This window comes from Macaca nemestrina, chromosome 12, assembly GCF_043159975.1.
Source record: "Macaca nemestrina isolate mMacNem1 chromosome 12, mMacNem.hap1, whole genome shotgun sequence".
NCBI lineage: Eukaryota > Metazoa > Chordata > Mammalia > Primates > Cercopithecidae > Macaca > Macaca nemestrina.
The window spans coordinates 49,127,785-49,145,226 of NC_092136.1; the positions used below are offsets into that span (position 1 = coordinate 49,127,785).

General features: G+C 40.5%; 1 protein-coding gene across 11 annotated transcripts in view; it reads left to right on the forward strand.

The window, feature by feature from the left end:
* LOC105486943 (SRY-box transcription factor 6) overlaps positions 1–17,442 on the forward strand; it is an 806,217-nt gene that overhangs the window by 133,463 nt on the left and 655,312 nt on the right. For 2 of the 11 annotated variants that reach the window (XM_024794526.2, XM_024794530.2), the window contains exon 1: positions 253–704. The exons of 6 other annotated variants lie outside the window; for them this stretch is intronic. The gene's annotated coding sequence lies outside the window, so the exon portion shown is untranslated. Of the gene's footprint in view, positions 1–252; positions 705–1,141; positions 1,510–1,930; positions 2,139–3,859; positions 3,978–17,442 lie in introns of those variants that run through there. 3 more of the 11 variants (XM_071075043.1, XM_071075040.1, XM_071075041.1) reach the window with 3 other exon arrangements.

Sequence of the window (17,442 nt, forward strand, 5' to 3'; positions counted from 1 at the left end):
TGTCTCCTTCTAGTTCTCCCCTAGTAGTTGCTTCACTGCCTCTTTCCAGGCGCTTTCCCCAGTTCCAATCTCTGGTCTCGCTGGTCTCTCTGCCCTCCTCTCTCTTTGCGGCTCTCTCTTGCCTTTGCCTCCCGCTCTCCCCTCCTTCTTCCCCCGGCCCGCCCTCCTCCCTCCCAGCTTCTCTGCCTGGCTCGCTGCCTCCCTCGCCTCTTGTCTCATCTTGCCTGTGTTGTCTGGGAGGGGAGCCCTGCCTCCTCTCCCTCGCTCAGATCAATGCCCTGGCCACTCACTTTCTGATGTTGCACGACGGGAAATGCTTTGAATACTTACGACATGGCCGCTCACACTGATTGCCAAGATTGACAGCACTAACCATCGCCTTCACTTGTTCCAGGGTGAAGCCCCTAGTCACCCCGCTCCGCGCGCACCTCCTGGCACCCCGGCGGCAAACTTCTGCCGCTCTGCACTGCCCCCGCCCGGGGCGGGACACCCCCGCAGACCTGAGTTAACGGGCTACGCCGGCCGCGGCGCTGGGGGGTTCTGTTCCCTTGCTTCCCGGACTGTGCCAATTGACCTAGCACCGACTCCCCTTACTTTTAATTTTTTTTTATTTGTATCTTTCCCTTTTTCTTTAATGCCATTTACTCCTGCGGCGCAGCGCACAAGGAGCCCTCCCGCGCGGTACCATCCTGGAGCCCGCCCAGGTAACCGGGACGGAGCGAGCGATTTCGAGAGCGAGGGAGGCAGAGCCAGGGCGCGCGGCCCGCTGTGAGCTACCTGTTGGGGCGCCGGAGGGGGCAGGGGGCAGGAGCCCAGGGTCTGGCCGCCGTCCCCCGGCGTCCTCCGCTCCTGCCCTTCCGGGCACTCCAGGGTTAGTTTCTGTGAGCTGGGACCGAGGGGCTGGGGCAGGACAGGCAGAGGGACGAGAGCCGAGCGAGCGGAGCCCTGAGAGGGCGCGGGTGGTTGAGAGCCGCGGCTGCCGGGCCAGGGAGGGTTTGCGTACTTGGCTGGGGAGGGGAAAGGAGGAGGAGGAGCGGGAGGAGGGCGCTCCGAGGGGCCGACGCGGAGGGGGAGTGGAGGGAGAGAAAGGGGCCCCGGCGCCCGCGGCTGGCTGGTGGACGCGCTTGATCCCGAGGATGCGTCCCCCTCTTGGAGAGTTGCGCCTTGTTCCGGAGTGACAGATCTGCGTGGCAGGCGTCTGTTTTTCTCCCCTTCACCTCCCCTCCAAAAAATCCACTCTGAGAAAACACATGTTGTAGCCGTAGATAACTGTGCATAGGACACTAAGGCAAAAGGGCAGGGACAGGGACACAACGCAACCTTTGACAACAGAAAGCTGTTATCGCCATCCTAAGTATTCGTCGGGAAATCTGTCTGCCCTCTCGGCCCACCTCACTCCTCCACCTCCGCCTCCCCGCATAGATATTCTAATCTATATAATTGGGAATGATGTGAAAAAGAAGTCAGGTGGCTTAGAGAATGAATTTGTAAGTCTCCGTGAAGTTTGAGGTAGGTATTTCATTGAAGTTCGCGCAAGTGTGTGATAGAGGAAGCTTGTGTGGCTGCGTGTGTAGTCATCCCCCCTTGTTCTGTGAAAGCAAATGCGTGTCGGCTTTGAAGGTTCAGATGGGACCGCTGGGCGGTAATGCCCTCCATGTCCACAAGAGGGCAACATCCCGAGGGCTTTGTGAGCGCTGTATTTCTTGTTACCGCTGCAGGCTTGGGTTTAGAGAAAGTTATACTGAAACTTTTAAAAAACTGATAGCACATCTTATTTTGCGATACTAAAAAAAGAAAGATATAAAGGAAAAAAAAGAGGGAAGCGAAGAAAGAAGAGAGAAAGAGAAAGGCAGGTAGCCAGTCTACCCCGGGAGAGCCCTAGTCACACCGAGACTAGGGGGAGGGCTGTTTTAATTGTGGGTTTGGCCGACTGACGACTGGAGTGCCCTCCTCGGCTGTCTTAGTTGTAACCGGAGGTCATGTAAATCGACCTTAAAAGAATGCATAAGCCATAAATTAAAATAAACCCTCATCCAAGGGCTGATCCATAAGTAGACAATATCCAACCTGGACAAAACGGGCTTCCCTTGCGAGCCGACCTAAACCGCATCCCCCAAAGAATAGAGACTAAATGCAAAGTAAGTTTCCTAGCAAATATTTTGTTTTCTTGAAAAGTGTTGGGTTGATTCGCTGTGTGACTGCGACGCCACCGTGTTCGGAGCGCTTCAATGTCAGCCAGGCTCTGGGTGCGGGAGGTCGGGAGGACCCGCTGAGCTTCTGGGATTCTTAATGCTACCCCCACCCCACCCCGATTTCGATTTGGAAACTTAGGATGTTTGTGGGGTTGACACAGGGCGGGCGGGAGTCGAAGATCTCCGCCGCTCTCTCGCCGGAATGAAGTTTACTCGGAGGAGTTCATAAAGAAAACCCGGGTCGCTAGAAAACGCTTGCGCTCCCTCCTCCCACCCTCACCCCACCGCAGCTCTGCCGCAACTTTCCCGGGACACCGCTCGAGTTGCCTCCAGCTCCCTCCGCTTGTCTCCTTTCCTTTCCCCTTTCCCTGTTTTTGGACAGTACTTTTTAATTATCTTTTCAGGAATAAACAAACCGAATTCCAAGCCCATCCGAAATCCAAGTGCTAACTGATCTGTGGTTCTCTTTACCCTGGCCGCGAGGGCAGTGGTGCCTGACCTGGCGGGAGCGGGGGCGAGGGGTAGATCAGCCCCGCCGGGCGCGGACTTCGCCACGGAGTCAGCCGGCGGAGCGCACGGTCGCCGGCTCGTTTCTTCCCCGCCCCGCGTCCCTGAGCCCAGCCGGCGCCCTCCGTCCTTCTCGGCGCCCTGCCGGGGCCCCGCCACCCGCCGCTCCTCTGCAGCCCGGGCCGCGGTCCGCTGCTCCCGGGCTCGGCCCAGGGCAGGGGGCGGTGCTGCCGCCCGCCCCGGGGCCCAGCCGGAGCCCCAGCGCTCCCGCGGGAGCTGCTTTCTTCCTTCTCCCTTAAAGGGCCGGGCAGAGAAGGGAAAGGGCTTGTGCAAAGGCTGCTGGGGTTGTGCTCCGATGCCGGGAGGAGCGGCCCGGGGCTGCTGAGGACAGATTAGCTCTGTGCCCGGCTGCTTCCCGGGCGCTCCGCAAAGCTTTAAGATAAAAAGAATTGGTGTGTTCGGAGCAGATAAAAGGTGGCTGTCGCCAGCCTGTTTTGAGTTTTATTTACGCTCTCTTAGGTTGACCAAGTTTGAAAACGTTGTTTTGTGTGAATTGTCAGATATTGAATGCCGCCCCTATTTGGGGACTAAAAATAAGTCTTCCACTGAACTGGCGGGGCTGGGCTGTTTGCGAGATGGGCTGTCTTGGGCTGCTTTTATGTGTGAGACTCTGTGAGGGCCGCGCTTGAAGTTTAGGGCTAGAGGTGGCCCGAAGCCGTCCTTGTGGCAAACTGGGCTGGGCTCCGGACCTCCCGCTGCACTGTCAATGGGCGCTCGGATGACGTCCGTGTCCCGGGCGCCGGTGCTAGCGCCGTACTCCGGCGGCCAAATGGCCCTGGCTGGACGGCCCAACCAGCAACCCGGGGGAGTAGAGATGAGAGAGGGCCCCTCTACTCCCGCCCACCAGGGTCTTTTCTCTCCTGCCCTTTCTAGTCACATGCCGAGGTTTTTCCCCGGGTCCCGAGGAGAACAGACACAGCCCCGCCCAGTCTATTTCTAGGAGGTGGGTTTGTTGAATAAAAAAGGTCAAGTGGTCAGGTCTGCGAGCTGGTCCATGGCGAGGGGGGACAGGACGGACACCTGGCAAGGCCTGCCCTGCCTGTCCCCCCAACCCTGGCCGGCCCGCCCGCCCACGGCTGGCCTCCGTAGGCCACATTCTTGCGCTAAGTTCGTGAGGCTGTGGGAAAAGCAATCCTGAACCGGCCAAGGGCCGGCGAAGCTGATCCCGCAATGGCATTTTGTTTTGAACAGTTGCTGGGGTTGACGTTTCCTCATAAGGTAAGGTGTCACTGGACAGTCGGCTGCCCAAATGCCACATGTATAATTAGCCTGCGCACTCAGCACCTCTTCCCTGAGGCCCGCAGGCACGGGCTTGGCCGACCCGGTCCGCTCAGCTCCGTTCTGGGTTCCAGGATTCCCGAGGGAGGGCTGAACCGGCCAGGGCAGCCTCGGGAGGCCGTGGCAGAGAAGACTGTGACGGTGTAGCCTTGTCTTGGATTTTAAAAATATTTTCTTTTCTTCTCTTCCTATTTTATCTTCTTGTTTTTCGGCTGTTGAGGAACTATTGGTAAGAGGGGTACTGGACACCAGGGCAGAGTACAGACTGAATGGGAAAAGGAGATGCAGAGAAAATCTGGCAACATACCTATTCTTCACACCCCACCCATGGGGGAGGGCTGCTAGTGGCCCTCTGCACCAACCCAGTAAGACCGTCCCAGGCTTGGCATTGTATGTCCTGGCTTGGGTAGGGACTTCAGGCTTCTAGGTTGGATTGTTCACCTGTCTCTGTGCTCCCTCTCACCCCCACTCCCACAGGTCTCTCAGAAGTTAGTGTCTGTGCTCTGATTGCAGCTTCTGGTTACCCCCTCCAGGCCTAGCCATTTGGGGCTGCTAGTGATCACTGTGGGAAAGCCTGGGCAGATCTGCTATCTTTCCCTGTCTCACTCTGGTTCAGCCTGGGGTTCTTAGGAGCAGTGCCTTGTTGTTGCTTGAGCTTCCTGCCTAGCTTCCTAGATCCCAGTGTCAGGTCTGCTTTAGCCTGCACTCTCTGGCAGAGACCAGATTTCTGCAGCCGTGAACATGACTTTCCCTCTGTCACCCTGTGCAGTTACCCTGGAATTCAACACTTAGGATTAGGCACTTGCATCAGTCTTCCTCCTCCCCTTGCTTCTAGGCCACTCAGATATGCCTGTTACCTACTAGAAGATTCTTTTTTATTTCAAAACAAGCAAACAAGTAAACATCCTAAATCTTTCACAAGTTTAGTGGGACAGGATTAGCTTTTCTTTTCTTTTTTTTTCTTTTTTTATTTGAGACGGAGTCTGGCTCTGTCGCCCAGGCTGGAGTGCAATGGCATGATCTCGGCTCACTGTAACCTCTGCCTCCTGGGTTCAAGCGATTCTTTGCCTCAGCCTCCCGAGTAACTGGGATTACAGGCACACGCCACCACGCCTGGCTAATTTTTGTGTTTTTGTAGAGATGGGGTTTCACCATGTTGGCCAGGCTGGTCTTGAACTTCTGACCTCAGGTGATCCGCCTGCCTCAGCCTCCCAAAGTGCTGGGATTACAGGCATGAGCAGTCGCGCCTGGCCCAGGGTTAGCTTTTCTATGGCAGCAAAAGTGTACCTTTCTTGTTGGGAAATGGGGACACAGTTTATTAAGTTGCATTTGCTTTTCATTGAACTGATAAAATATTTCATTTTCTCATAATAGGAGAAAAGTTATGACTGATTTCGGTATCTTCTGTGCAGTTTTGAAAGTTCCTTTTTGAATACACATATGTGAGCACATGGGCAGTAGGCCAAATGACAAGTAGATTGTTTTCCTTCTACATTTTTGAAAACTTCATAAATCAAGAGAAATTGTCCCTATTAAAAAAAAGCAAACAGCCAAAAAACAAGTGTTTCAAACTCTGAAAGCAAGTGAGCATCACAATTATTAGGTCTAGTTTAAGACTAAAGATAGTAAGTAACCAGGATCCACATATCAAGTACCAGGGCATTAATTCCACAGGCATACTGACATCCTCTCTTGCTTTTCTCATGTATTACCAACACCTCCTTTCTTTTCTCTTCTCCACCATATTCCTTGAGTTATAGTGGCAAAACTAGATAGCTTTTTGTTTATTGTTTATTCTGTTTATTGTTGCTTTTATTTGATGTTTTGGAAATCATGAGAAGGAACATCCTCTTGGTGTATATGTATTTTTTAAAATGCACAAAAAATTGAGTTCTTTATTATGGAGCATGATATAAATTCCTATAATAGTATATTGTGTCACTACAACACAACATTATATTATAAAGATAAATATAAAAATATTAATAAAACAGCATCAAGTACCTATACCTTACGCTGGTTCTATAATGGATTTGGTAACTGAATGCCTAGAAGAAATGAGATTAAGTAGGAAAATTATATTGTCTGTTGGGCATTTTTTCAATAGTAGCAGAAAACAACAGATATTTTTCATTTTAAGGGAAAAGCATATATGTACAATATGTTAACATAACTGGCAAATTTTTCTTTTATAATGCTCTAAAATATATTACTGTAAAAATGATAAATTTTGATGGCATTATTGAGATTTTATGTCTGTTTCTATTTGACCTCTTTTAGGAATTATTTAGTTATTGGTCACTGATGAAATTGCTACACATATCTATCTTATATTGAATGTATCAGTGACTTTTAAATAATTTTCTTTCAATTAGTACAATAGGTACTGGAATAAATGAATTTCTTTTGAAAATGATAATATACATTGGCTTTAACCCCTACTTTTAATATTTTCTATGCTTTTCTGTTTTGTTTGGTTATGTATCTCTTTCCATGTTTGAAAGCATTCTCTTGTTAGTGAGAGAATTCATACATATATATATTTTTCACTATTTACAAACAACTTTCTATGAAAGTATAGAATAGTACAGCAAAAATTTTGGTTTATCTAAGAGCTATTTGTTTTAATATAGTTTAGGGATGCATATATATCAATTGATGTTTTTCAAGTCAAGTGAAACATTCCATCAAGCTAATGTGTCTGAGAATACCATATCAGGCACAGACAGGTACTAGAAATGATAAAACACAGATAACTTACAGTAAGATGTTTTGCAGATGGGATGTATTATCTGCTCTCATGAGGTTAGATGGGCCATATTACCATTAAAAAATTAATCAAGTTATTTCACAATTATCAAGTTATGTAGGTATGTGAGATTTAATGATAACAGATTTTATTATAGAAATCAGCTAAAAATGAACATTCACTGCTGTTTAGAGGAAGAAATGGACTATCTTTGGGTTTGGATTGCTTCTTAAGAAATATGCCTCTCCTCTATTATTTTTTCTAATAAGGAAAATAATGTATTAGAACAGTTTATGTATTAATCCTGAGTGTACATTTTCTACTGATTATGCCCTGAATCTCAATATTCAAGTAAAAAAACCTAGTGCTCCTATATAGCGTAGGAAAAGCAATTTTTATTAATGTAAACCCATTTTAAATGTGTAGCATATCCTTTTGGATTGAAGTTTTTCAAATGTGATCCCATACTCATTGTTTTGGTGAGCATTGTATCAGAAACTCACCATCCTTTCATTATATATTCATTATTTATTCACAGGAAAGTGTTTTTATTTTCCTTGTTCTGTGGAAAAGGGTAAAAGTGTTTCAGTTAATTATTTTGTTTAGACATTTAAACAAACTGGAAATAGTTCAAAATTTGCATTATGGTTTTTGATAGAGCTTTTCAATTTTTAAGTATTCATTGTAATAGTTTGGATAGAAATATCAATTGAAGAATGTGGGTGGAGGGTGTAAAATGGATTATAATTTAAATCTACTGCAGACTCTCTCAGCTCCAAAACGAGTACTGGTCTGTTTTTCCTCAAATCTGTGGTAGTCTTAAAAAAGGGAACATGAAACCCTAAAACCTCAGAGAAGCAGTATCGATTCAGTTCCTAACTGCAAATCCTTCATATCTTTGCTCAAAATATCCAACTTTACACCAATATTAGCCATTCTTTTTATAGTGATACCATGCTTAGTAAAAAACTTCTAAGCACTGAGGTCAGGTGTTGAGATTGGATTCTAGTTTATTTTTTATGAATCAGATAAAGATTTCTGTGCATGAGACCATATGTGAAGATGAGAGAACAAGAACATTTCCATATCAAAGGCAATATATCTGAAGCTGCATGGTAATTAAAATGCAGTGGTTTGGACTCTGTGCACTAGCACTTAAGCAGAGCATTGCTGGGACCTTGTGCATCATGCAGGCGGTTGCCTCTTGCATACTTCTTGAAATACACTTATAATTTTGTACAAACATTTATGCCAGTCCACACTTTTCTGTGGATAATTTGTATTTCATCCAAACCATTCAAAGTAGAAGTTATTTTTTGAGCTACCCCCTCATTATGGCTTTTGTGCCTCAACTATTTTTATTCTTCTTGTTTGTATATCTTTTTACCAGAATGATGGCTTGTTTATATTCAGAATCTCTTCTTGCTCCTCTAAGACCCCTAATATATCACTCATATTTTATTATTCACTCAAAAAACTTTCATTTTTAGGAAAGATGTGAGTTATTTTCTGAGGTTAATTGTAGATGCTGTAATCTATTATAAACTAATAAACCACATTAAAAATCAACTGCCTACTTATTTCTACTTTATAATGCTAATATATTTAGTAATCCTCACAAATTTGCACAATACATATATTGGAAAACATCCTTTTTTAAATACTTAAAGAAAAATTCTGATATGTTTCTTTTCATTTAAATGGCATGAAAATGTGCAGTGGCGTTCTCTTTCATGATACTTCAAGTGAGTAACGATCATTTGAAACTATAGAAATCTTTATATTTATCTAAAGAGTTATCTCTTTCCATTTATAGGGGGGTGTTTGATTTTATTTATCAAGAACTGAGTTAATATTTTAGCCTGTAACTATTTGGGGATAAAATAGTGAAATACAAAATCTAACAATTGGTAGTCCTGTGTTGTATATATTTTAGAAATTTTTGCATCTTTGATGACCAACTTCAATTTGCTGCTCTGTAATCTACTGGCTTTTCTATTTCTGTATTTGCTCTTTTTCTACGAACATTTTGTTGTGGTGTGTGTGGCGAGGAATTCATTGATGTATTTTATTTACTAAGCTCCCATAGTCTATAAAGCCTTCTAAATATTTCTTTGGATTGATGCACCATGTATTAAAGAAGGCTAATGTGATATTATTAAATCCTTTAAGAGTTTTGTATGTTTTAACTATTTTGAATCAAATTACTTACGTATATTGATTTGATGCTCTTCAATGATGATATGCCTAAATAGGCATAATAAATATAAGATAAATTCAAAGCGCACTGTATGATGTGCATATTAGTGTGTATACAAACATTCTATGTTCTCTTGGTTCTCTCTTGATCTCTTTCTTCTCAGAAAAATCTCCCACGATAACCCTTGAAATGATCTGTTATCCTTGCTACCTTCAATAATTTGTTGTTTCCAGTCATCTTAAAGAGATGAATTGTCTATCTTTAATATATCCATTCACATGTAAAAAGGGACTTTATGCTGTTTGTGATTTTGACTTCACCGAGCACAATTTCTTTGCTTCTTTGAAAAGTGGTTCTTTAAAATTAGACAAAGAAAATTAAAGATGCTTCACTTTCCAAGGCTACACAAGCCCAATATGTAGATAAAAGAAAATGCAACAGATTTTTTTTTTTTTTAAAGAGCATACTCATTCTTAGGCATAGTTGCATATGCTACATTTTATACTTTACAAATAGGTCATTGAATAACATGAAGACTTACTAAGTTCTAGACACCCTGAAGAGCATTTTTGAAACTGTGAGTCTTTACTTTTAAAGGATTTTCTCTTCTTCTGAAGATTTTCTTAGTTGGTAGGTGGAGAAACTTAGGTGTGGTTGTCTTGATACTAAGCAAGTTATTGACAGAACTGAGTAAGAATGCTCCCAGCTAAGAGAGAGTAGTTCATTGTAATTTCTTGGGGAGGAATATTGAAGGTCAGGAAAATTTTTATTTTCTCAGAAATAATTTCCAACTAGGTCCATGGGCATTGAACCTTCTGTGTATGAGAAATCAGCTTCTCTCCTCCCCATATATCCATGGTATAATCTCTAAGCCTCAGTTTCCTTATCTATAAAATGGGAATAATAATAATAATATCTGCATCATAGGGTTGTTTTGAGGATTAAATGAGATAAACTAATTAAAGCACTAAGCCGAGGGATTGGTATAAAATAAACATTTAATACATGTTATTTGTTATGGTTGAAGTGGTTCTACACTTACAATTATCTGGATCTGGCTTCCCATTCCAGCTTTACTACATAATTGCTATGTAATCTTTGGGAAGTTACATAACTTGCTTCTTTTCCTCTTATGTAAAATAGAAATAGCAATATAGGTTCTTAACTTTCTTTCCTTGAAAGGAGAATTAATCTATGATCTGGAAGATTTGGGATAGAGTAATGACTAAATGTAGAGTTTACGTGTTCAACTGCTCAAATTTGATAAAACTACAATTCTAAGGCCTAGAAGAGAGTTTGAAAGGTCATTTCATTTGCCATTGCCATATAGTATTGATCATTCTTTCTCCATTCTAATCAGTTAAGAAGTTCTCTTTATTTTGAAAGCCTGCCAAAAGGGGATTTTATAATCTTTGGTTATATATATCAATGATTAACAGCAAGGATTTCTTTGTGTCAAATATACCCATCTCAATCTGTTTTCTCTTGCTTTCATTTTGAGAAAAAATGAAAGCAGACATTCTTCTTCACTTGAATGATAGACCTATATGTGTGAAGAGCAAAATTAAACTTCCAATTTTGATTTTTTGAAGATTTTCTTTTGTTTTATTTGCTAAACTAGTTGTGTGACCTTGGAAAAGTAATGCAACCTCTCCAAATCTCAATTTTCTAATTTTAAAAATGGGGATGGTGATATAATTTATTCCATGGTTTGTTAGAAAGATTAAGTTTGAAGATACTATATATATATACACATATATATACATAGAAGTGGGTAGAACAGTTTTGGACAACTGTGTTAGGATAAATTGACAATAGTTATATGATCAGTATAAGAACCATGGCATGAGAAAGCCTCTTATTTTCTCTTGTATTTATAGTACTCGTCAGGCTTTAAAGTGCTTTCATATTCATTGCCTCACTCAATAAAAGGTATGTGGAGTAGATAAACTTACCAGCCATACTAATTTTCTACTTGATATGAATCAATGTTTCAACTGGGTTTTGCTTCAGGATATTATTTACTTCGAACAAAGCTTGTATGTCATAAGTTAGAACTGGCTTTTTTGGCCCTCTTATTTCCCAATCTCTTTTGATATAATGTCAGTGCTCATTTATTGTATTTTCATACTTACTTCCAGAGCCAAATTATTGCTGCATTTCCCATACACCAATGTAAAAGAATAATACCATGTTGATCAGAAGCATTAAATATCAGTTCTGTATGTCTTTGATTAATACAAATTAGAAAATTATGTAACAATAAGTGTGGCAAGTTTGATAGAAAACACTCTTTCAAAATATGAGGTTCATTAATAAAAGAATCCTTGATGGTGAAAAGGTTGAGAAGAACTTGATTACATAATTTCAAAGATGAAAATGCATGGTACTAATGAAGAGGTATAGATATAGGTGATTCTGTACAGTGTGCTAATTACTATCATGGCGTTATATATAAGAGCAGAAGTACCTACTATGTCAGGGAAAGCTTCTAGTAGGAGATGGCCTTTGATCTGTGATTTAAAGGATGATGAGGAATTGGCTTTAGGTAACATCCTAAAGAGCACTGAACATGGGGGAACATTTGACAGTATAACTAGCTTTTCTGTAGATCTGACACTGAAATGTCTTGGACATGTTTCTTTGTGATTCCTAGAAAGGCTGTGTCTGTCATGAATGTGATATGGACATAAGCCAGCAGCTTAGCTACTGCACTTCTCTTTCTTAGCTCAGTTTTGTGGTCAGGAACATTGTGAGTGCGTTTTAAGGTACAGAGGAATCTTTCAAATTATTACTTTCCTTCAAATATGTCAACTAGGTATGAAAATTACAGCAATTGGCTTATTAATATATGAACTGATGATCAGGGCTGTGAGTTAATAAAATCTTGTATCTTACACTGTAATACACTTTTAGAAAACGGACAAGCAAGATCTTAAAGAAAGAGCTGTGTCTGAAAGCTTTTAGATCTAGGTGTTATTTCTGTTTCCCTTATGTGATGCAGCTCTTTAGGTGCCTCATATTTATAATTAAGTTTTTCTAATGGCAAAGTGGGCATATATCGTAACTTCTTTTTTATTGAGAGATAATATGAAAATAATCCTCAGAGTGGTTATTTGAGGTTTTTGGAAGAAATACAAATTATAATTATACAATGATAATGATGAACAGTAGTAGTGGCAGAAGCAGCAGTAGCAGCAGTAAACCCTCTTTACTCCTGATAACTTTCCAATAGGGATGATAAATCCACTTATTAGGTTTTTGTTTTTTCAATCTTTTTGTTTGTTTCTGTTTTTAAGAGACGGGGTCTTGCTCTGTTGTCTAGGCTGGAATACAGTGGTGCAATCATGGTTCATTGAAGCCATTCCTGGCCTTAAGCAATTCTCTTGCCTCAGCCTCCTGAGTAGCTGCGACTACGGAAGCCCATCACCATGCCTGGCTAATTTTTTTTTTTTTTGGTAGAGGTGGTATCTCACCAGGCTGGTCTTGAACTTCTGGCCTCAAGTGCTCCTCCTGCCTTGGCCTTCCAAAGTGATAAGATTATCACTTTGGAATTAGGAGCCATCATGCCCACCTAATTTCATAATCTGGAAACTCATGTTTTCTAATAACTTCTGAATGCCTTTTCTCTGAGCCAGCAGGCCTTTTATATTTCTAGTTTGGAAGCTCTCTGGTGTTTAATAACTTGTTTCTCCAAGTTAAACACACTTACTGAGTTTTGCAGCTTATATGACTGCGACATAATCACTTTCTGAAAAGGAATTGGTGGTCACATAGGCTAGAGGAGCTATGGCCGTGGTCTACAATGGCTGTAACCTATTTTCCTCACCACCACTTTGGCATCCTGGAGACTTGCATTGTTGGTAATGGCATAAAAAAAAAATGATGAAATCTCTACATTAAAAAGAAAGGTTCTGAAATTTAGTAAATGAGGGGGAAAAGTACGTGAAAGTTATAGAAAACAGTTTAAAAACATCCTCTTAGTCATATTAAATTAGTTATGATGCTAAAAGCATCATATTTAAAGAACGTCTTCCTTTAAGGTTTTCAGTTAAGTTCCTTAATAAGAAGCCTAAACCAGGCTGGGCACGGTGGCTCACGCCTGTAATACCAGCACTTTGGGTGGCCAAGGCGGGCGGATCATGAGGTCAGGAGATCGAGATCATCCTGGCTAACGCGGTGAAACCCCATCTCTACTAAAAAATACAAAAAATTAGCCGGTCGTGGTGGCGGGGGCCTGTGTCCCAGCTACTGGGGAGGCTGAGACAGGAGAATGGCGTGAACCCGGGAGGCGGAGCTTGCAGTGAGCAGAGATCACGCCACTGCACTACAGCCTGGGAGACACAGAGCCACAGCGAGACTCCGTCTCAAAAAAGAAAAAAGCAAAAACCGAAAAGAAAACAAAAATGGAAATAATATAGCAACTGAACAAACTTTAAATAACTTGGAAAACAGCATATTAATCAATTGAATCTCAGGAACATTTTTTACCCTTGACTCTGGAGACTTAAATACATAAGGAAGGAAAATTTTATTGTTTTAAAATTTCTTAGCTGTAGTCCTTTCCCACTATAACGATGCACAATTGAAGTAGATATATTGAGGTTTAAAAAAGGATTTTAACCTTGGAACCTTTAAAGGCATTTTTAAATAAATTGTCAGCTTTTTGATATCAGATTCTTTAAATGTTTACAGATAACAATAAGTCCAGAGAATGCGTCCACTTGTAGTTTTTGTATAGGTTTATGTAATTTTACAGTTATGCTAATGTGGGCTCATGTACACTGAATACTTTTGACTTTTGTGTTTTAAATTGTATGGCATTTTGCAACAGGCTTATTTTCTCTGAGGTATAAATATTCATGTATATATATATAAACAACCTGTGTTGGGTAGGACTAGTGAACTTAGAGACTCATATTCTTATGTTAAGCATGACAGGGAAACAATGAGAAACAGCTTGACTTTTAATTATGACACTTTGGGCCATTTTCCAAAGCATTCATAGTTAGCTGTGTCTTAGTTGTGAAGTTTTGTGTTTGATTTCCTTGTTATGTCCACATGGAAAGCTCGTCAGTGTTATCAGGAGCTATGTAAATAGAGAGTATATAAAAAGTATACTCCTTTCTATTGTACACGAATTTTTTTTTTTTTTTTTTTTTTTTTTTTTTTTTTTTTTGAGACGGAGTCTCGTTCTGTCACCCGGGCTGGAGTGCAGTGGCCGGATCTCAGCTCACTGCAAGCTCCGCCTCCCGGGTTCACGCCATTCTCCTGCCTCAGCCTCCCGAGTAGCTGGGACTACAGGCGCCCGCCACCTCGCCCGGCTAGCTTTTTGTATTTTTTAGTAGAGACGGGGTTTCACCGTGTTAGCCAGGATGGTCTCGATCTCCTGACCTTGTGATCCGCCCGTCTCAGCCTCCCAAAGTGCTGGGATTACAGGCTTGAGCCACCGCGCCCGGCGTGTACATGAATTTTTTCTTTTTTAATTCTGAATTTATTTGTATAAAACAATACTGTTTTAGGTGTTAAGAGCTTGGGCTTTTGAATCAGCACACCCGGGATCAAATTTTGTTCTACCATTTACAATTTATTTATCCTCTCTGAATCTATTTCCTTAAGTGTTAAATGAGAATATTAATGCCTTCTTCCTAGGATATTGTGAGGGTTGAGGAGATGATGTGCGTAAAACACTTGGTACCTTGTTTGGTTCATAATAAGTGCTTGGTTGTTATTTTTCTATGAAAGTCTGATTACAGTACAAAAATATCACTTTGTGCCCTTTGCATTCATTTTCATATTGAAAGAAAATGGTATAATTAAATACTTGAGAAGAAACTTCTAAGGTATATGGTGAGCATTCTGATTTTTTTTTTTTCTAAAGGTGGATTTTGATTTGTTTGACGTTCTTCCCATCGTTTATGTAAGCAGGAATACTTACTCATTTTAAAGGTGATGAAGGCCAAAGACATAATACAGAAATCCATGGCCTTGGTGTCTTTACTTTTATACTGTGTTCAAAGCTGACCATCATCGTCTGTGACCCTCAAAATCCATCCCTGTTTATAAAGAGTATTCCATTACTCATTTGTTATGGCTCACCCTGAGCAAAGAAGGATGTTGGTAAGATGGCCGGCATTCCCCTATTTCCATGACTCCTTGTCACTTATCAGCTCTATTTAATGTGCTTTAAACCTATCCCTTGAAGTTTTAATTTTATTTTATTTTTCATTTCTGTGTGTTCAAATGATTTTTTTCAATTTGATGAGGTAATCTTTATAGACAGATATAGAAATATCTATATGTGCTTTATGCTTATCTTTTATTTCTTTAACCTATTTATTTTGAAATTGCTTTGAGATAACTCCAGTATTTATTATTTCATTACTGAGAGCCATAGCTGGTCTCAGATTTTTCTTAAGATTCTTGCTCAAGGCACCTTATTTTCTCTTATGCTTAGCTGTTTTGTTTTGTTTTTATTTCAATGAACTGATCGTGTTGCAGGGATTCTCTGAGTCCTAGAACGAAGGGGAACTCTTGTAGAGAGGATTTCCATTAGCCTTGCCACGTTCTTTTGCATTTCCTTAGTACTACTTTCACATCTTTGGGCTGTTCTTCTTCTTTTTTGATTTGTATATATGCTAGTTTCTTTTCTGATTTGTATATACCTAGTTTATTGGCAATTTAAATGCCAATAAAATAGGACATTTGTATTAATGTTCTTTACATTTTATGAGGCTGTGCTTATATAGTTATTAATTTTGCTCATTTAACAAGTTTATATATGAGATAATTTAAAACACAGATATGATTTTATTAAATTTAGTAAGGAAGGTGTTAAACTATATGGTCATTCTAACTTGTCCCAAATGAGCTGTCTATTTAATATATGTATTTAAGTAATATGTGTATTACTAGTGCATCTTAAAAGTAAATACCTTTGATAATTAATAAAATGCTTGTTTCAGTGTTCACGTAGTAACCTATAGCTGGTATCTTCCCTGATTGATTGGAGTGAATGTAGGTAACATTTTCAGTACCTGAGGTCAAATGGTCATAACTTGGGATATTCATGGAGAGGAAATGGAGATCTTAAGCATTCTAGATAGCCTAAATGCTGCTGGAGAATATTGCTGGTAAGGTTAAGTCTGGAAGAATTCCTCTGGCAAGACAATATTAAGGTTTGTTTGGGAGAACTTCTGACAGAATAGTGGTTGCCTCATTTTGAATAGAGCGCACCCTTAGCAAAATGCTCAGGACAACCACTTCACCAGTGGGTTCACCTCCTTAGTTCTCCTAAAAAATTATTTTTCTTAAAAAAGGAACTTATTGTTGAGATGGTATCTTTCCTGGTACATATTTAAATGGCTCACTAAAAATTAGCACTTTGCATATCAAATATAAACTGAGGCATGTTGAGAAATATGTACATTCATTCATCTGAAAAGCAAGCATCCTACATGACATTTCTTTTTGCAAATCTGCAGCCAAGTTTTCTATGTCTTTCAACATTTTGGCAGTACCAACTATACAATGCCAGAAGACATCATTCACACTGCATTCTAGGTAAATGGTGACTCCAGAGTTTTGCATTACGCAGCACTGATTTTTAGTTAAGGGAATGAATTTAAGTTTGTTGTGATGTTATTTTTTGTGTATTATTTTAACCTTTTTTTTTTATAGCAGCAGGAAGAACAAGTGCTCTTCTGATAGCATGTAGCTTTTTATCTTTTATAAAAGAACTTCAAAGAGGTTTCAAAACATTTAACTTTATGTTTGGTGAAATTTTGTAAAGTACTGATTGAGCATTGTATGATTTTAAACATTGTTGGAAAAATTGCAGCAATATACATTTATATCGATGTGCTTAGTATTTAAATGTCTTGCTGATTGTAAAGGGTTCATATTGTTTAACATCTGAAAGTACAATAGGGCAAAGTATACTGTTAATGATACTAGATATAAATCTCTATCTCAAATTGTATTCTTGATGATAAAACAAATTTCGGCCTATTTTTTGTGAGGTATGCATGGGTCATCATTGTTTCTATCCTGTAATGTGCCTGCTATTGAGCTACTACTACTAGTACAAATGTCAGCTTGGTCACGGTCTTGTTATCATTAAGGCCTACATTATTAATATTATCCTTAAGCTATAGTTTTTTTGGAAGAATCATTTTAAACCACTTGGACATTTGTTCAGGGTTAATGTAGTAAAAAACTAGATTATATTATTTACAACCATTCTTCTTTACCCAGGATACTTCTGATATTGGGTGTTGCACATTAAGACATATAGACTCAGTCTGTCAATCTGTATTTAAATCTAGGTAAGCATTAGTTTTTCTTACATTTAAAATAAATAAATATACCACAGTATATTTATGTAGTATACTCCTAGGGTGTATGTACGCACTTTGGAGACTACTGAAATAGAAAAGAGTGGGAAAGAGAGGTGA